The following is a 17,092-nucleotide window of genomic DNA, read 5'->3' as shown; positions in this document are numbered from 1 at the left end:
TCATTCATTCATTCATTTATTTATTCATTCATTCATTCATTCATTCAATTTCTATACCGCCCGTTCCCCGAAGGGCTCCGGGCGGTGAACAACAAGAATCAAACAAAATTAAGCTGGAGCAAATCATATACAGTACACAAACACATAGGCTCCATCTTGTTAATAATCAATAAAACATCTTAAAAACGCTTATAAAACAGCGGTTAATAATTACTAGATAAATAAGCAAGAGGCGTCCCAAAAACCTCAATTAAAACCTACCCCAAGAAGGGGGACGGCGGGCCCCTCAATATGAGGGGACCCTGATGTAACAGCGCCAAGGCAAAGAGCAGTGAGGGGGCACCATTTGTGTCTTTGACATGTTTTGAGGCTGAACATGTGTTTGAATTTGTTTTGTTTGAAATGTTTTGAGGCTGAAAAGAAAAAATGTTTTTTGGAAGGCATGGGGAGGGGGGGGGAATAATGCGGAACTCAATGCAGGAAATGTTTTATTTCCTAACTCAAAACGTTTTAAAAGGTTTGTGCGGAAAGGGCCAAGGTGTGACCCTGATTGCTGGTGTACAGTGCATCTGATGTGTTTTACCATATGGATAGTGCTTAGGTGATGATTGGAGATCTGGGATTACAATTGATCTCCGGGCAGCCCAGTTCAATGGTGAAAATGGTCACTTGGAAGGAGGACTCACAACACAAGCCTTTATTGGCATATAAAACAGGACAAATTTTTAAAACAAAACAAGGTTAAGGAATGCAGTTAAAACTACTCATTTCCAGTATAAAATCTGCAACAGTTTCACAAAAGAGCACATCAGAGCTGTTCAGGAGATTGGGTATTTTATAACACTCCTGCCACTGAGGACGTTGCAAGAAAATGGAATTCGTGTATTTCAGGCGTATCTTATTGTATTTAGGGCATTGAAACAAAGAATGGTCAAGTGTTTCAACCGTAGTCATATCACATGAACAAACTCATTTAGCACGTTCCGTATTCTTAAATCTTCCCTCCAGCAGAGCTGATGGCAGCACATTACATCTTGCAGTAGCCAAGGCTCTCCTCTGGGTGGGATTAATCAGCAGACGAAGATAGGCTGCCATAATTCCACGCTCGCATGGGATTAATAATGTAGTCGGAGAACAGGTTGTCTTGGCAGCACGAGTCAAATTATGAAAATCAAGATCCAAGAGCCTATTCTTAACTAGTCTGAAGGCTTCCACCTTTGTGAGCATAAGGAGTGATTCCAAGGGGAAACCAATAGCTTCAACCTTTCTAAAGATCAAAGTATACCATATACTAAAATTGGAAGGATACAGAGAAGATTAGCATGGCCCCTGCGCAAGGATGACACGCAAATTCGTGGAAGGAGGACTCTATGGCATCACACCCCACTAAAGTCTGTCCCCTCCCCTCCCCTCCCCAAATCCTGTCCTCCTCAGGGTTCACTCCCAAACTCTCCAGGTGATTCCCAACCTGGAACTGGCAGCCATATTTGCAGCTGGAGATTTTGGGGCAGGTGGAAGAGAATTTAAAGGCTTGAATAAAATCAACTAAAATCCCACAATTCTTTTATATTTTAGCCATCAAAAGCACATTGCCATAAAGATGGGTACTACCGGTTTCTACCAAGTACCAAACGCAGCGAGCAAAAGAACCTTTTATGTGAATAGGGGCTCTTATGAGAAGAAGTCTCAAATATCAGTTGCTATAGCATAGAACATAGGTGTCAAACTCACAGCCCTCCAGATGTTATGGACGACAGTTCCCATCATCCCCTGCCAGCATGATGCTGGCAAGGGATGATGGGAACTGTAGTCCATAACATCTGGAGGGCCGCGAGTTTGACACCTATGGCATAGAAGGTATGAATGTGCCTGGTAATGCGTGCCTGATTTAAACGTCCCCTCTGCTAGAAACTCAAGCAAAGTGCTCTTTCTTTAAGCCCTGCCACAAATATTGGGATGATAGTGGTCCACCTTTTATGGTTGTTTAACAAGATAATACACATGAAACTGGTGCAGGCATCAGAGAATAAAGAGATGGCATGTAAATATTTTAATACATGCTCTGAACTTTGATTATACTTTACAAATGCTAAGTATATGTGTTAAAACCCATTTCCAGACACACATCCAGTCCGAAACAGGCCTAGGTTTCAACCATAAACCTTATGAATGAAGCAACCCAAAGGTATTTTTCTTTGGGATGCTGTATAGGTTCAACTCCCAGGTGCCCTGCTTAAGCTGGTATTTCTTGTATCCATTTACCATCTGTTGCAACGTTTGCAGGATGCATACTTTATTTGCTTAGAACATAAGAACATAAGAACAAGCCAGCTGAATCAGACCAGAGTCCATCTAGTCCAGCTCTCTGCTACTCGCAGTGGCCCACCAGGTGCCTTTGGGAGCTCACATGCAGGATGTGAAAGCAATGGCCTTCTGCGGCTGTTGCTCCCGAACACCTGGTCTGTTAAGGCATTTGCAATCTGAGATCAAAGAGGATCAAGATTGGTAGCCATAAATCGACTTCTCCTCCATAAATCTGTCCAAGCGCCTTTTAAAGCTATCCAGGTTAGGCAAAGCAATCACGAGCTCTAGATCTGTTAGGCAAATTCTAGTTTTGAATTTAACACAAAATTAGCCCCCTCCCTTTGAGAAATCTGTTACCGAATTTGTAATCACAAGAGTCACGTAATATCTTTTGCACATTAAAATATATATACTTCATTAAACCACAAAATGCCTTTTCTGAAGACCAACCCAAATGAAACTTTAATAAAAGGTATTATGTAGCTTTTGCTTTGGATCCACGTGGCTCCCTGCAGCCTCATGCTTTTGAATTTCTGCCATGCGAACTCCCCGCATATATGACTCCTCTATAATAAGAAGGCACTCCTCCCATGCTCAGAGGTACGTTTCTCAGCTTTGTTACACGCACGCGCATTCTAAGCAGGTTCGGGGGCGGCAATAAACAATGATGGCACTGTGCTGGGTTTTGTCCTGCTTCACATCATTAGTTGGCATTCCTCCTATCCTGAGGCAGAGGCCTCCCTATGCAAAACACGGCATGACGCAACAAGGAGCGCCGGACGTGACACGGAAGGTGGCATAGTCCATAAGCGGGAGGAAAGGGGCGGGGTTCAATATGCAGATAAAGGGGCGGAGCTAAGAGAGAGGAAGTGGCCTGCGGGGTCGTGAAACGTGGGGCAACGTTCGTGGGGCTGCTGGATAAAGGTAAGTCCCAGAGGCAACCGTGGGCTGATCCCAGTCGTTGATGTTGCCAGGGTTGGAGCTTGAGCCCTGAACTTATTTGCTGCGTCATGGTCGAGCGGCTTGGAGGAGGTTTTTTTTCTGAACATGGAGCAAAGATGCAACTCTCTTGTAGCACAGTAAGCCATTTCAACCCTATAGGAGAGGAAGTTTCAGGAAAAGGTCTGTGTTGTCATCTCTTCTGTTTCTAGGTTATCCCGGGAAATACAGGGGCTGGGTTCGTGAAATAATGATACATTAGACTGCATAGGTGTCAAACTCGCGGCCCTCCAGATGTTATTTGTGGACTACAGTTCCCATAATCCCCCTGCCAACATCATGCTGGCGGGGATGATAAGGAGAACAACGAATCCTTGGAGGAACCACAGTTATTCTATTAGAAACTAGGATAACTCTTCATCTGTCTGCTGTGGACTGGGTAATGGGACAGGATCCCCTCTTGCCCTTCCTCAAAGGTGCCTGGCTTAGGACTCTTGATGGGGTCTGGATTGGTACCTTCTTGGTGGGGAGCTTGCCTTCGTTGTGGAGTCATGGTTTTGCTTTGTGCAGAGGTGGCTCCCACGCATTTTTGCGGTGAGAGTCTTTTCTTCGCTGTTGCATTCTGTTTCTGACCTAAATCAGTGACATGACTGAAATGTAACAGCTCAGGTTTTTTTTCCACGGAATTTCTCTAATGTGTCCTTTGCTGACATTACTGACTGCTGGTATTTCCTCCTTCGTTTTCTGTCGCCTGCGATACCTGTTCTACAGAACCAGATGCCATTTTGAATGTTTATTTATTTTGATATTTATTTGTTTTGTTCTATTTATAGGCTACCCTTTCCCTTATGGGCTCAGGGCAGCTTCTGGCATAAAACACAGCAGCCAAATGGATTGGTGATTAATCTAGAGGACTGAAAAACAATGAAAATGTTTATCCTGATTTAAAAGAGAAATAGAATGTACTCCATGGGGACCCAAAACAGCATCTGATATTGTTCTCCCACCCTCCATGTTATCCTCACAACAAAAACCCTGTCCGGTACTTCCAGTTGAGTGTGACCCAGGGTTCCCCAGTAACCTTTGCGTGAGGATTCAAAGAGAGAAGAAGGGTTTTGGATTTATACTCGCTTTTCTCTACCATAAGGAGTCTGAAAGTGGCTTACAAAGTCATTCCCTCCCCCTCCCCACAACAGACACCTTGTGTGAGGTCAGTGGGGCTGAGAGAGTTCTGAGAGAACTGTAACCTGGCCAAGGCCACCCAGCAGGCATGCTTGGTGGAAACAAACCCAGTTCTCCAGAGTAGGAGTCCACCACACTTAACCACTGTACCTCCCTGGCTCTCAAACCTGCCTGTCCTGGATTAAAGTCTGACACTATAACGCAGTGGTTCTCAACCTTCTAATGCCGCGACCCTTTAATACAGTTCCTCATGTTGTGAGTATTTTAACCCTAACATTTATCCATTTTTGCAGATGGAAAACACTGATTCAGAGGATCTTAGGCGGCCCCTGTGAAAGGGTCGTTCGACCCCCAAAGGGGTCGTGACCCACAGGTTGAGAACTGCTGCTATAACGAGTTTAATGCACTGGCTGTTCTGTGCTTTTCAGTCAAGCAAAAAATAAATGCAAATAAACATCTACTGCATTGGGGTGAGCTTCTTGGCCCGTCTTCTTCCTTCTGGAATTGTCGTCTTCTGAAATGTTACTGTTTATACCTGGAAAGGGAAGGTGTGATCTCTCACTTGGGCTCATTCCGCACATGCAGAATAATGCAGTTTCAAACTGCTTTCAGTGCTCTTTGAAGCTGTGTGGAATAGCAAAATCCACTTGCAAACAGTTGTGAAAGTGGTTTGAAAACGCCTTATTTTGCCTGTGCGGAGGGGCCTTTGCAATTCATCTGTGGTGCTGTCTCATTTTGCTGTACCTGCGTAGTCCCCTGGTCAGTTGGAGGCTGCTTCACTTGTGAATCTGCTTGAAATGTACGTCTGTTGCAGTGGCAATGAAACTCTTCCTCAGCCCAGACATTCTCATTGCAGGTGGCGGGCACCCACGGCGATGCGTCTGACGTGGCTTGTAAGTGTTGCCCTTTGGGGGCTGACCACCTGTGTGCCCATTGAACGTCCCAAGGAGAAAAAAGAGGCTGAAACTCCCCCAGATCCATCTGTGAGTGCTGGGTTCTCCACCCGCTTCAAGCCCACTTTTAGACACTTCTGCCCGTGTCAGTGATGTCTGTTCGTGGCCAGAGGGTACCTGTAGTTCTAAGAATGACCAGATTTTTCCTAATGCAGCTTTTGTTATCTCTGTGTTGCACTGCCTATGTTGCAGAAAGACTTGGTTGGGGAGAAATATCAGAAGTGGAACAAAGTTAAGGACAAGTGATGTACTCTGTAGCTGTGCAAAACCCTTCCTCACTCTGCAAGTTGAGAGGGGAAAATGCATGGCTAAGATTATGGTTGCTTGGTAGCACCCAGATCTAGGCCTAGCTTTGTGAGCTGTTGTGGTTCCTGTAGAAGTTTTTGCTGGGTCCTTTGTTCGTCATCTCTTACAAATTATCCGGGAGCATGGGGGCTTAAATAGAAGAAGAAGAGTTTAGATTTATATCCCCCCTTTCTCTCCTGTAAGGAGACTCAAAGGGGCTTACAATCTCCTTTCCCTCCCCTGCCCTCACAATAAATACCCTGTGAGGTGGGTGGAGCTGAGGGAGCTCCAAAGAACTGTGACTAGCCCAAGGCGGCCCAGCTGGCATGTGTTGGAGTGCACAAGCTAATTTGGTTCACCAGATAAGCCTCCACAGCTCCAGTGGCAGAGTGGGGAATCAAACCCGGTTCTCCAGATTAGAGTGCATTTGCTCTTAACCACTACACCACGCTGGCTCTCCAGGGGTCCCCAGCCTTTTTGACCTTGTGGGCACACTTGAAATTCCAACACAGCATGGTGGGCACAGCAAAAAAAATGGCTTCCGCAGGAGGCACAGCCTGCCGCAAAATTATTGCCACAGCTCAACTTCAGTAATGCAGTGTAGATCCTTATGTTGGGGTGGCAACTTCATAGCCAATCAGAAGCCTTACTGGCCTAGTATCACGGAGTAAAGACTCTGGCCATTTAGCCTGACTCCTCGCTCCTTCGCTTCCATACAGGACACCGGCCTGTTTTACAATCGCTACCTCCAAGAAGTCATCAATGTGTTGGAAACAGACGGGCACTTCCGAGAGAAACTGCAGGCAGCAGATGCTGAGGACATCAAGGTGATTTGGGATGCTCAAATTGCGGTGTAGGATTTGGTGGCATAAGTGAGGGTTTTGGTAGACAGGGGAGGGCATTTCCCTGAGGATTTTGCAGAGGTGTGATTCACGGGATTCACTGGCCAGCTTCAAGCAGAACGGCTGAGGAACCGCAAAACTGGACTCCAAACGGCCTTTTCTGTCTTTTCCTCCTCCTCCTCCTCTATCTTTCAGAGCGGGAAACTCAGCAAGGAGCTGGATTTCGTCAGCCACCACGTCCGCACCAAACTGGACGAACTGAAGCGTCAGGAGGTCTCCCGGCTTCGGATGCTTTTGAAGGCCAAGATGGAAGCCACCATGGAACAAGGTGAGTTAAGATGGATTGAATTGAGCGGTGGTTGGGGGTGGGGTGGGGGGGGCATGTTGAGAGTTGGAAAGAACTGTCTGCACCAGTGAATTCTGGGTTCTGTTGCTGGCATAGTTGTCACCAGTAGGTTGTGCAGTGTCGTGTATCTGGGCCAGTTTAGCTATAACTCTTTACATAATCTTTTTTTTTTGTAATGTGACTGAGGGCCAGAGGTGGGATCCAGCAGGTTCTCACCAGTTCCCGAGAGTGGGTTACTAATTATTTGTGTGTGCCGAGAGGGGGTTACTAACTGGGTCTGCTTTTCCGTTAGAAATTCCATTAGGTCCAAAATGTATAAATCCTATTTGTTTCCTATGTGGCTGGTTAGTGAAGGTAGAAAACGGGATAATTCTCCCTGTTGGGCTGTTTTTAAAACATATTTTAGTAATGTGGTAAAGTTCCTTGTTTAAGGAAAGTATCCTTCTTTGACTTCTAGAAACAAGTGAAAGTATTTGAAAGTATGAAGTATTTGACAGGCGTCAATTAGAGAAGTAGACGTTGTTTTCTGTTGGCAGTAGGCACGACAGGACTGCCTATAATGACTTTAAATTATAGACAGAAAGATGCCAGCTGGAAGTGGGATCTTATTTTTTTTACAGCAAGAGTTTTTTACAGTAACAGAGAAATTATGAATGCCCTCACTTCAAGAATGCCTGGCCAATTTCCTGTCGCCTCCATACGCCACTCCATTGGCACTCACGCCACTCTGTTTGAATCCCACCACCCTTGGGAGCTGTTACTAGAATTGTTGGATCCCACCACACTTTTGAGGCCTTCTATTCATACCCCACTCTTTCTGAGCTGTAGAGAGTGTTAAAATGGTTTGTAATTGCATTTTCTTCCTCTCCCTCGCTCAGGGAGTCAATGTACTTTGTTATTACATTTAATTGTATCCTTCCTCTGAGGAGTTCTAGGTGGGATTTAGGGAACCGACTCTCCCAGTGCCTAGTCCGGGTACTAAATCACTCTGTCTTAGGGAGATGAAGCCCCAGAGAACTGTGACTGGCCAAGTCCACCCGCGGGAGTTGGAAAAGCAAACCCGAGCCAGCTGTCAAACCTAGGAGTCCACCATTCTTAAATCACCGCACCCTGCTGGAAGCTGCTTGGGCCTTGTTCATTTCTTACTATTGTTGGTGATAAATGTGTTAAGTAAGCAATCTGCTTTAGAATTCGTTACAGGTAGAGTAATTACACTTCAGTGATCAGTTTTTCCCTTCCCTCCAGATGTCCAGGTCGACCACAGGACCTTTATCGAAGCAGCTTGAGCATCTGACCCCTCAAAGACCAGCACACACGTTTGAAGCTTCCGAGACTTGGAGCTGCTCATTCAGACTGTACGTCCTCTTCTTGCGCGCTTCCTTTCAAAACAGTCAGTCAGGCCCTTTCTTTTGTCTCCCTGATGACTTCCTTCCTGCCCTTTGAATCGCACAATCAGTGTCGCTCCAGTCTGTAGCTACAAAGAGTACTTCTGTTTTTTTCTATGAAACACCAAATTCTTGGTCCCGCTTTGAGTTCTGTGGCTGCAAGAAACATGGAATTGTGTTGGGATTGCATAAATTTCCGGAGTCTTGCAAGAGGAGATGTGTGTCAGTGCCACTTGATAAGATTGTCATCCAGTTTCTGCAGCTTGATAGAAGAAGAGTTTTGGATTTATATGCCCCCTTCTCTCTGAAGAAGGAGACCTTCAAGCGTTTCTACAATCTCCTTTTTTGCCCCTCCCCTTTCCCCACAACAAACACCCTGTGAGGTGGGTGGAGGCTGAGAGCTCTTGTGCTAAACTGTGTGACTAGCTCGCGTCACCCTTAGCTGGCATGTGTTGGAGATTCAATAAAGTTAACCTTAAGTCTTCACCGGATAAAGCCTCACAGCTCTAGTGGCAGAGAAGGGAATCAAACCCCGTTTCCCAGATCAGAGTGCACCCTCTTAACCCTACACCACTCTAAGGACACTTTCTGGAAAGTGAGCATCAGGTGGGTGTTCAGTAGTGCACATTGTGCTGCAGGAGGTTTGATGGGTCAGTTGGCAACCTAAAGTATAGTAGCTTGCTTGACATTCGCCCCTCTTTGCAGGCCTGGAGCCTATGAATAGAGGTGTGGGAGCCGCCCTGATCTTGCTCAAAGCAGCTATTCCCGTCTCTGTGATCAGGGCAGCCATACCTGGTGGAATTTTCCTTCAGTGCGGCTTTTGTTAAAGGTACAGGAACACTCCCTTGTGAATCTGGACTTTGAAAGCATCAGCGCCCAGTGGAACAGGACAGGTAGGACGGTTGATTAGAGGAGTTGTATCTTCATGATGACCCACTGGAGTGAGGGGAACAGGATATGTGGCTTCAGGAGCCGGGCAGTGTGGAAGCTGCATTCCTGATGGCCCCATTGAACAACAAATCAGCTGCATCCATCGCTGCTTTATCAATTGCGCTTAAGCCCAATATAAAAGCGTAATACGCCATAAAGTGCAACCAGTGAAAAGTAAAACAAACATCAGCCTGTAATTCTTACTATTATACTCGCTACCATATCACATCACCTCTACAACATGAGCCAATAAGGTGACCTAAACAATGTCTTCTCCACTTTCGTTCCCATGTCTCGGCCCATATATAGGTACTTTGATCGGGACCTCTTCTTTAGAAAGATAATCAATCACTTATCAATAGCTTGCATATACTGCGATTTCCAGTCGCGTAGAAGCAAGTCTATATGGCAATGCAATGAACCAGTCTGAGCCAAGTCCGGCTTTCAATTGAATATCCAATAATAAAGCGGGTTGCGCCATTGTAACCGCTTTTCGATAGATTCTTCTTCAGATTGGCTAATTCTTCAATCTTAATCGAATAATTACTCAAGGTGACTTCCCTCACATCCATTCCAGTTACCTTCGAGTAACGTTGCATCCATTGAGAAATTGATTCCTGATGCCCCTCCCCTTCTTCTGCCTCCTCCCAGAGCTTAATTAAGCACCTGGAGTAAGAACTTTGATGCGGACCATCACACGAGTTCGCCGCTATGAGATGCTGAAGGAACACGAAGGCCGGAGGCCCGTGCCTCACTGGATGAGGCAGAAGCTATGGAGAGGTGCCGTTTATAGAGCTCGGGTTAGGTTGTAAACACAAGGGAACACTCAAAAGTCAATGCCCAGTAGGGAAAATCCTCTCTAAAAAAATTAGGTTGGGGTGGGGGGACGTGGTGAATTCTTTTCGACGCGTCTGGACTGCCTTGCATATGGCACCTGGAGTGCAGGGAAGCCGCTATCGTGCCTCAAGCAGGTTTGGCAGGAGACGATCGGGCTTAGACCCCAAATCTGTGTCAACCCCAAAAAACCTTTTCTTCAACTTGCAGTAACGTAATGAACCCGCGCATGTGCGTGCAGGTAAGCGCGCGCGCTATACCCAGTTCTGACTTTGACATTGTCTAGCTAACATATTTTAGCCCCCTCTTCCTCAGGGCGTTGCAGTGCCCTATCTCTTCTTTCTTTGTAAATAAATGTAATAGATGCAAAATAATGTCTTCTTTCTTGGTGTAATGTTTCTTTGGTATAGTGGTGAAGAGCAGGTGCGCGCTAATCTGGAGAACCGGGTTTGATTCCCCTCTCGCCACTTGAGCTGCAGAGGCTTATCTGGTGAACCGGATTAGCTTGTGCACTCCAACACACGCCGGCTGGGTGGCCTTGGGTTAGTCACAGTTCTTCGGAGCTCTCTCAGCCCCACCCACCTCACAGGGTGTTTGTTGTGAAGGGGGAAGGGAAAGGAGATTGTAAGCCTCTTTGAGTCTCCTTACAGGAGAGAAAGGGGGATATAAATCCAAACTCTTTTTCTTCTTCTTTCTGTATCTCAATTTAACTGCCCCCAGGAATTTAATTCCCAGTCCCTTTATCACTTTCACTTGACAACAATCCACTCTCTCACTCCTTTACATTTCTAAGACCCTATTGGGATTTGACTCCGTTTCTAGTCTCTGAGTGTTTCTTCCTATTTCTTTGGCAATCGTTGTGAGGGTTGTATAGAAGAGAGGAAAATAATATAATAATGTAAACCACCTTGGGGTCACCCTAGGGGAGAAAGATGGGATACGAATGAAGTAAATAGAAGAATTGAGCCTCTATATTACATTGTGTATGTTGTTGTATGTGTGTTCTGGTGTGTATGCTGAGGTGGGGATTTAACTTGTAGGAATTTATGCTGTGTTTCTTCTTATCTATGTGTTTCTTCTTGTATTTTTTATTTATTTTTATTTATTATTTAAATTTATAAATTTATAGACCGCCCAATCCCCAAGGGTTTTTGAAGGTTCGGAAAGAGCAAAAAAACATGAAGAGTAACTGTAATTTAAAAATGAATCCTTTCAGAAGCTGAGAGAATTCTATGTTGGGCCTGCACCTCCATCTAGTGGTTAGAGAAGGAAAACCACCTTCAAACATTTCTTTCCTCACTTCTCAGTTTTCAGTGATACATATTTGGAATTGGCCGTGTAAAATCTTCCATTACACAGTCTGCCCCTTTAAATAGTCAGGCCGAGATGGTTATCCACAATTGCAGATTGAGGCATGGGGTGTTCATGGCTTTCCCTGTGACTTAATTCCTTCTCCCCCTTGCTTCCAGACACCAACAGCGATGGCGTCTTGGATGAGCAGGAGTTGGAGGCTCTTTTCACCAAGGAGGTGAGTTCCCGTCCCAAGTTTTCACTGGCATGTGTGAGTGCTCTTCTCTGGAAAACACTACAGTAGAAATATAACCTGGAAAAAGGAGGTGGGATTACAGTCCTTGATGGGCTAGCTTTCTGTTTGTGAGGAGGCGTACACAAGCCCCCTGTGCTCTGGCATGGTACAATTCAAGATACAGGCCCTTAATGTTATAGTGGTGGGAAATAAGTTCAGTGTGTACTTGGCTGTGTTCAGACATTACGTTAAGCTTGCGTGTGTATGAACTTGCTTTGGTGCCAAGCTTGCACGCTCTGCTTTCGTCTTGAGCAGAAAGCAATTTCAAAGCAACTCCAGTTACCCGCAATATTCCAAGTGCAAGCATGTGGATGAAGAAGAAGGGGGTGGGGGTTGGATTTATACCCTACCTTTCTCTCCTGTAAAGAGACTCGTGGTTTACAGACTCCTCCTCCTTCCTCTCCCCACAGCAGACACCTGAGAGAGTTCTGAGAGAAGTGTGACTAAGGTCAGGCTTCATGTGTAGGAGTGGGGAAACAAATCCAGTTCACGAGATAAGAGTCCACCGCTGAGGTGGAGGAGTGGGGAATCAAACCCGGGTCTCCAGATTAGAGTCCACTGCTCTTCACCACTACGCTGACGCTTTCGGAGCTTGCTTTCCTCCCGAAAAGCCAGGATTAAACCGCATGCAGCATAATATTTCCGAAGTGTGTGGGGAAGAGCATACGACTGTCTTCAGTTGTCTTCTGCACTTTACTTGTACCTTACGGATAGCTAGAGTTTGTTTTAAACCAGGTTTTTTCCCCTCGTACTCAGTTTGAGGAGGGAAGAGTGGAGCACAAAAGCACATACTTCTCTTTGGCCCTTCCATTACATGCAGAATACGGCACTTTCAATCCACTTTCAGTGCACCTTTTCAGCTGGATTTCCGACTGTACAGAATAGCCAAACCCGCTTGCAAAACAATTGTGGAAGTGAATTGAAAAGTGCTGCTATTCTGCATGCATGAAGGGGCCTTTTGTGTTTCGATGGGCGGGGACGCATCAATTGTGGTGTGGAAGTTGGAACTAACTAGTTTCGTGGGGAGCTGAACTCCGCTATTCCTCCTTTCCCTGCAGCTGAAAAAAAAAATGTACGATCCCCCCGCAGAATGAGGAAGCGATGACATGCTGGAAATGGAAGAAGAGCTGCCATGTGATATGCGTGAACACGCCATGAAAAACGCGGGTAAAGGGGAGTGTGTGTGGTGAAGTCGCTACGGCTTATGCAAGGAATAGGCCAGGACGTTGTTTATTATCATCCGGTGGAGAGAAGCCAGTGGCGACATAGCTGCGGGGATCTGTGGATCTGGCTACTCTGTCGAGCTGGCGGTCCCTGGCACCTTTTATTAGGGTTTTTGGGAAGGCGGGAGAGCGGGAGAATGTTGCACAATACATGAGTCATAGGGGCTGCACAAAAGCGGGAGGAAACGCTCCTGTCTGGGCCTAATCCATACCTGGGGGTAGGTACCTTTTGTCCCTTTGTCCAGGACATCTTGCATCCGTGAGTCATGGCTCAGACAGGTGAGCGTGCTTGCCCAGAGGGCAACAGATACAGGCATTCCTGTTCTCTGTCTGAGGCCTTGCTGGGTTCGCTGGCTCACCCCTACAGTGTAGGGTGGGGTGGAGGAGACAGGATAGTGACATTTGCAGCGGGTCAGGTTAAGAGGGATAGATACCGGCAGGGCTTTGTGTGTGTGTTTTCAGTGGCGCATGTTAATATCCGGTCAGCTGCGCTGGGAAATCCCTCAACTCAGCCAGCCTTTAGGGTCCCTCTGCCAAGTACCTGCCTGCCTTTCTTCTCATCACGTTGCCGGTATCTATGCTGTACTCTGTGGTTCACCTTTTGTTCCCAAAATCTTAAAAGCTCTGAGAGTGTTGTTGGAAAAGATGCTGATGTCAAGGGCGGAGCTGGGAGCCTTTTGAACTCAACCTCCATTTCTTGCAGGTGGATCTAAACAGGGACAGGCTGGTGAACCTGGACGAAGTTTCGTACACAGAAGAAGGAATTTAACGAAGCCGATGGATGGAAGGTATATGAGGGGCTTGAATGCATGACTGGAGGATGGGAGAAATCAATGCTTAGTGGCAGCTAGCGTGGGACTTTGATGCGTGATTGAAGCAGTGGAGAAAGCGCTCACTAGTAGCTGCCTAGTTCACCGTTCGGCCCTGCAGCAAGCTTGTGGTTTAGCCTCAGGGACAAAATGAATCACCTGCTGCTAGGGATGGGCTCTCTTAGTCACTTCAAGAGAGTCATTAGAGAGGACATCATGTTACTAGGAGATTGGGGGTGGGTGCCTCAATGCAAGTGCCTCGTTTGTGGTCAGTTCTCTTGGAGCAGAATATTTTGGCTTAAATATTATATGACTGTGGATCTTGCCTCTGGGCAAAATTTTTACCCTGGTCTGACTGGTACACTGTAGTGCAGGGTTTCTTGTGTTCTGTCTCTGCAAATCTGAGCTTAATCGCCTCTACCCATATTGCTCCTCGTAGGTCCCTCCGCCTCCTCGGAGGAGGACCTACCGCGTGATCCCTGGCCCAAAAAATGATCAGGGTTACCTCGAATTTAGGGGCAGGGCCTTTTCAGCCCCTGGCTCCTACCCGGTGGAACAGGCTCCCTAGGGAGATCAGGGCCCTGCAGGACTTACATGAGTTTCCAAGCAGGGCCTGCAAGATGGACCTGTTCACTTCGGTATTTGGCCAGCCTGGTTAAAAATACATCTACCATGTCATCTGGCCTCCTCGCGGGCACAAGGGGGCGGGGGAGGGGGGTATTCAGATCTATCCGCATTTTTAAATGGGTCTCTGTTTTTATGTAATTGATATTTAAAATTATGTTTTCATGTATGTTTTAACCTCTTGTTTTCAGAATCACCCTGAGCCCTCAGGGGGAGGGCTTACATAAAATTAATAATAAAATAAATAAATTGTCTGGATTCAGTGGGTGAAATCACCTTGGATTCACAGAATCTCAAGTAATGATGTGCCTTTAATATGAGCATTCATGACTTAGGATAATACATGGTGAGTTCTCTTTAACACCTAAACCTTGGGTACTTCCCACTGCTTTTGGGTCCCTCAATCTAGAAACAAAGCTTTTAAAGAAAAAAATAGCTAAATTAGCAGAAATCCAGTTTCTAAGAGGAATCGAAAGTGAGAGTTCAGTCTAATTTCCTGCAATCGTGATTACTGTTCAAGCTTTAGATTGAAGCGCGGGTGATGAATGTGGAAATTGTCAGGCAAGATGAAATAGCTGGAGGAAAAGACAGACCTTAATGGGCCTGCGGAAGAAGCTAATAGGGGTGGGCAACCCTGCTGGGATAACTGGGCCTTATTGTGGTTGCACCTCTTTCTCCTTCCTCCTCCTCCATCCAGACAGTAGGAAGAAACACAAGTCTCCGTCTGAAGTCGAAGCTTCAGCGCTTTGAGGCGGAGTTAATGGCCCAGGAGGTGGAGTTAGGGCCGGGCAAGTAGAGCACCTCCTACCGCAGCACGAAGAACTTCAGCAGCGGCAGGTGGAGCTGGATGCGCAGAAGAAGTTATATCAGCAGGTAGGGAGCGTGGATAGGACATTATCTTCTAATTGTGTGTGGAGGAAAGAAAGCTCTGGCTGCATTCTTGGACACTTTGTTCTCCTGAGAAGGGTGGTGGCAGTGGAACCTCATGGTCTGGTGAAACCCACAGACAAGTTCCTGATCTTTTTCTTAAACAGATTCTTCTTGGAATGTTATTGAGGTATCTTAACATGTCAGATCTCCTACATTCCTGCTGGGTGACCTTTGGCTAGTCAGCTACTCTTCAGAACTCTCTCAGCTCCACCTACCTCACAGGCTTACGCTAAAAGTGCAAAACAACAACCAAAAAATTGTTGATGGGTAGGCGGTCAAAGTTGCCGCACAATCGGTAGTCCATCTATGGAATCCGCTACCGTATTTCCCCCGAAAAATAAGCCCTATCATGATTTTTTCTTCAGGATTTTTGGAGGAGGCTTCAAATATAAGCCTCAAAAATGAGCCCCACCCAGTTACAGATTGGGATGTATGCGGATTCAGGAGGGTGCTCCCTGCCAATGACGATGCAGCTTGCATCACACGTGACAGGGAAGCAAATGTGGGCTGCCGGTGAGCCCATAATGCACCAGAAGGTACCGTGATTTCCCTGAAAAATAGCTCCTACCCCGAAAATAAGCCGTAGAATGCGTCTTTTGGTAAAAAATTAATATAAGAACCTTCCATGTCTTATTTTTCGGGAAAACACGATAGTAGTCCATCTTTAACTCAGAATTTCTTGAGAGAAATGGCCATTTGGGTTTCCTACCATTTTGGATGTGAGGGAGCACCTGTTGAACTTTATCTCTTGCAGGCTGTGCTCCAAATGGAATAGAGGAAATCTCAGCCGCAGCCCCAGCAAGGACACCCGGCTGGACCAGGGGGTGAGCTGAAGTTTCAGGCGCATTCCGCATGCTGCCCTGTGGCAGGTGAGAGTCCGAAGCCCCGTGGAATTCTGTAAATGGGGATCGGGGTCTGATATTCGTGGGCTTAACATAGGATCTGGGGATGCTGTCGCTACAGTTTGTTTGGGTCTTTAAAAAAATACTTTGTGGTACTCTGCTCATACCTTCTGCCAAAGGTACCAGGAGGGACATCTGTAGCAGCTTAAGAGCCATATGTAATGGTGCCGCAGGAAATTCTTGATCCAGATCAGTGAAGTAGCAGTCAACTCTTGTCTTGAGAGCCAGCATGGGGTAGTGCTTAAGAGCAGGTGGATTTTAATCTGGAGAACTGGGTTTGATTCCCCACTCAACCTGAGTGGCAGAGGCTTATCTGCCGAACCAGATGTGTTTCCTCAAGACTCCTATATTCCTGTTGGGCTAGTCACAGCCTCTCAGAACTCTCTCAGCCCCACATGCTTCACAGGGTTTGGGGGGGAAGGAAAGGAAATTGTAAGTTCTTTTGAGCCTCCTTACAGGAGAGAAAAGGGGGATATAAATCTCAAATCTTCTTGTTCTCTTTGCAGACCAGGCGCTTCCACCTGATTCCTCACCCCGGCGAATCGGACCACGCTTGTCCCACAGAACGGGCAGAACCTTCTCAGAACCAGCAGCACTCCTAAGTCGAGATCCATTAGGACACTGAGGCGGGAAGGGAGCCACGCTTTTACTTTTCAAGGAGTACAAGCTCGGGGAAAGAATTAAAAAAACGTGCCTCCCTCCCCTCCTCACCGCAGTCTGAAGTGGTACAGCCCGCTTTACAACCTTCGCACTCTGTCCCCTCGTTTTTTTCTGTCATACGCAGATGAGGGAGGGCAGGAATCGGTGGGATGGTGGGAGGAGCTTATTTAAAAGTTCCGCCCCCGCCTCTTTTGTTCATCAGGGCTTTGTGTTCCTCTTTAATTAGAATGAACCAATGAGGGAGGCGGAGCGGAGGATGCCATATTCAGAAGGTGCAGGTCGGAACTGATACCACACCCTGGGCATTGTCCTTGGGTTCCAGAGGCTTCTGGGAAAATAAAAGGGGGTGCGGGGAGTCA

General features: G+C 46.5%; 1 non-coding gene and 1 pseudogene across 1 annotated transcript; both read left to right on the top strand.

The window, feature by feature from the left end:
* Positions 1-1,272: 1,272 nt before the first annotated feature.
* Positions 1,273-1,374, top strand: LOC125445367. The gene has a single exon (XR_007246290.1). It is a non-coding gene; the product is annotated as a U6 spliceosomal RNA (small nuclear RNA).
* A 1,771-nt stretch (positions 1,375-3,145) lies between these two features.
* On the top strand, positions 3,146-16,675 carry LOC125444280 (annotated as a pseudogene).
* Positions 16,676-17,092: the final 417 nt, after the last annotated feature.

The sequence above is a fragment of the Sphaerodactylus townsendi genome, linkage group LG15, assembly GCF_021028975.2.
Source record: "Sphaerodactylus townsendi isolate TG3544 linkage group LG15, MPM_Stown_v2.3, whole genome shotgun sequence".
Lineage (NCBI taxonomy): Eukaryota > Metazoa > Chordata > Lepidosauria > Squamata > Sphaerodactylidae > Sphaerodactylus > Sphaerodactylus townsendi.
The sequence above is the reverse complement of the archived record's forward strand: the minus strand, read 5'-3'. Positions and strand labels throughout refer to the sequence as shown.